General features: G+C 46.6%; 1 pseudogene across 1 annotated transcript; it reads right to left on the bottom strand.

Moving 5' to 3' along the window:
• Positions 1–217: 217 nt before the first annotated feature.
• Positions 218–2740, bottom strand: LOC149819973 (scarecrow-like protein 3 pseudogene; annotated as a pseudogene). Its single transcript, XR_016426443.1, has 2 exons — positions 699–2740; positions 218–492 (listed from the first exon to the last, which is right to left on the bottom strand). The product of XR_016426443.1 is annotated as a scarecrow-like protein 3 pseudogene (transcript).
• Between the last annotated feature and the right edge of the window lie 485 nt (positions 2741–3225).

Raw genomic sequence — 3225 nt, 5'->3', positions numbered from 1 at the left:
TTTTTAAAATTCTGTTTTCTGTTATAAAACCTACATATATGATGGGCACTTTTAGGTAAAAGAGTTAACAAATAGTTTTTTTCGCTTTTTGAAGGATAGAAGAGCTAACAATTACGTTCAAGTAAAAATACATCTTGCTTTTTATCAAAAAAAAGAAAACAAATTTTATTTACTTTTTATATCATCTTTGCTAGCTTCAATTGTTACTTCTTGCTTTCTCCTGCGACCAACTAGTTGCACTGGTAAGTATGGAAGTTTCTTTTTAAAATTCTGTTTTCTATTATAAAATCCACATATATGATGGGAATTTTTGGTAAAAAAGTTAAAAAACACAAAGTAAAAAAAAATATTTTCTTCTTATATCATCATTCGTAGCTTCAATTGTTGCTTCATGCTTTCTCTTGTGACCAACTAGTTGCTCTTGGTAAATATGGCTTCAAATAGCCAAACGAGGAAGGAAAAGAAAGAATGTTTCAGGTTCAGACTCCAACTCTGCAACATTGTAATCAAAGTAAAAGAAAAAAAAAATTACTGAGAACAGATAGCTTTAAGAAATCCAAAATTGGTATTCATCTACAACAACAAACAACTACATCATAATGATCATCGCCACCATTCTCTTTCTTCCAAAAGAAACAAAAAAAAACACAAAAGAAGAAACATTCATTTACAGATTAAAAGAGGATTGAGAATCTGACCATGAATTGCCATCTGAGATTTGCATCAATCACGCCTTCTGCACCTCCACGCCGAAACAGTATACAAGGCTCGATCCTGCCAACAAATTGTCAGGCACCCACCTTCCTCCTTGATCCTGTACCCTTCACAGGCGCAGCTCTGCAGCAACCTCCTAGCCTGCAACACTCCGTAGTAGCTCAGCCCCACCCTCCCGAACCCAGCGCACTCCAGCCTCGGAACCCACTTCTCGAGCTTCTCGTGCCTCTCCTTCCTCTCCGCGCCCTCACAGGCGATGATGTTCTTGATCTCCTCGCCTAAGAGCTTCTTCTCGATCTTCATCCGGTCGATCGACGCCCGCGGCAGGCTCGAATCCAAGCAATCGAACAGCGATGCGTAGAAATGAAGCGCTTCGAGCAGCCTGTCCATTAGAGTAAGGCCATTGTGGTTCGATTCTTGCTCGGCGACCACCATGATCTTGGGAGACAACCCCCACAGTGACTTGAGAAAGCTCTCCATCTTCGCCGGTGAAGAAGAAGACGGCGACACTGCCAAATCCGGGCCGAATTCCTTTATCTCCGCCGGCGCCCCGTTCATCTGCATCATCTTCTGATAATTCGCCATCTTCGCCCGCCTTAAGCTATCGTCCTCGCAGGCAAGCAGGGTGTGCAATTGGAAAACAGAGCATATCGCCACTGCCTCCCCTGTTTTCACCCTCAAGCAATCGGGATCGAGGCGGTTGAGCTCGGAAACGACCGGATTGAACTGAAATGGCACATCCAATTTCTCTGCTTCCTTTGTTAATTGAATTGCCGTCTGATCGAGCACCTCTTTCTGTTCATGGATGCCTGTGATCCTGAGGTGGGGAGGCCCTTCTGGCCGGGCGCTGAGTGCCTGAAGGAGCGCGATCCACTGCAATGGCTGGGCGCAATGGAGGTCGATGACATGGATCACCTTCTCCCCTTCCATGGCTTCCAGAATCGCCTGGTTCGCAACGACAAAGACGAGCTTGAGGAAGGGGCAGAGGTCGAAGAAGAGGTGCTGGACGAAGATGGCATCCGAAACAGGGGAGAACTTGGTGGAGTTGAGGGCCCGGTAGATGCCCGGCCACGACCGGAGGATGCGGCCGGCGAGGGCCTCGGTGAAGTAGGAGGCCATCCTCTGCATGGGGTCGCCGTTGGGGGAGGCGAGCAGGGAGATCTGCTCCAGGCAGAGGTTGGCGTGGTCGAGATCGCCCGCCGAGACGAAGTTGGCGCAGGAGAGGAGGAGCTTGATGAGGTAGAGTCCGCGCTCCTCCGACTTCAGCTCGCGGAGCCACGCGTAGGGGGGACTCAGGCCGGGGGAGAATAGGGAGAAGAATTGTAGAGGGGAGGAGGGAACGGAGGAGGACCCATCGTCCTGAACCATCCCGGCCATGCAAAGGGAGCGCTTTTCCGTTGTGGGGGATGATGTGCACAAGAGAAAGAGGACTAGCAACAAGAATGAAGAGTTGCAGAAGAAGAAGAAGAAGGAGAGAGAGAGAGAGAGAGAGAGAGAGAGAGAGAGAGAGAGGAACGAACAAACCACACAACTCCCCTCTATCTGGGGTGTTCCTTTTTTTTTGTCTCTTTCTTACTAAAGATTAGGATATCTTGAAGGAGAGATCATGACGGGAGAAACTTCACAGACGTGAGCTAGAGGAAGATTGCTAAGTGAGTTTTACGTAAGTTTGAATATGGATGCGGTTTGAAGGAAAGAATGAGAAGGAACCTTCTTCTTTGTTGCTCCTTTTTTTTTCTGTTTCAGAGGATATTAGTACAGGGGTCTGGACAGGTGGAAATGGGCGTTCACATAAGAAAAATGGCAAAGATCACAAGGTCGGAAAAGGATAGATTTGGTGTTGATGGCAAAGGAGAAATGAGAGGAGCAGAGTCTTCCCTACCCTTCTGAAATCCTGCAGAGTTATTACTAGGGTTTGAAAAAACAATTTCCGAGGAAAGATGCTCGCATTAAAAGGTCGAAAGACTTTGCGAAGTTGGTATCCTTTCTCTTTCTGTTTGGCCAAGTCTGGTAGAAGATACAGCTCTCTCTCTCTCTCTCTAGAACGCACCCCCTATCTTTCTCTCTCTAGAACGCACCCCCTATCTCTGTTACTTTCTATAGATGAGAGAGAGACTTTAATTCCAGGAAGGAATGGGATAGCTTGCTGCTGCTTATACCTTAATATTTTTTATGTTTCTTTAAGAGGGGTCTCAGGTCTGGTTGAAGAATTGAATTGGACCAAGATGGAGGTGGGAAAGTAAATGAGGGACACTAGTGGGGTTCTGTTGCTTGTGCTGCTTTTCTGGACAGAAGGGTAATTTAAGGATCAGCAACGACAAGAGAGAGGGTTTTTGTCCTCATCGATTTGGTGCGGTTTGAGAAGCAGAGGAATATTGAATTTGTGTGAGGGAGTGCCCCCACCTTTGTTTTTGTCTTCACCCAGGACAGAGAGGGAATAAAAGCCGGCCTTTCCTATTCCCCCATCTGCACTCCCTTCCAAACATGCCCTAACAAAACAAAAAACAACAC

The sequence above is a fragment of the Nuphar pumila genome, chromosome 12 (assembly GCF_984573655.1).
Source record: "Nuphar pumila chromosome 12, dmNupPumi1.hap1.1, whole genome shotgun sequence".
Classification (NCBI taxonomy): Eukaryota; Viridiplantae; Streptophyta; class Magnoliopsida; order Nymphaeales; family Nymphaeaceae; genus Nuphar; species Nuphar pumila.
Note: the sequence above shows the minus strand (reverse complement) of the source record. Positions and strands in the feature narration are given on the sequence as shown.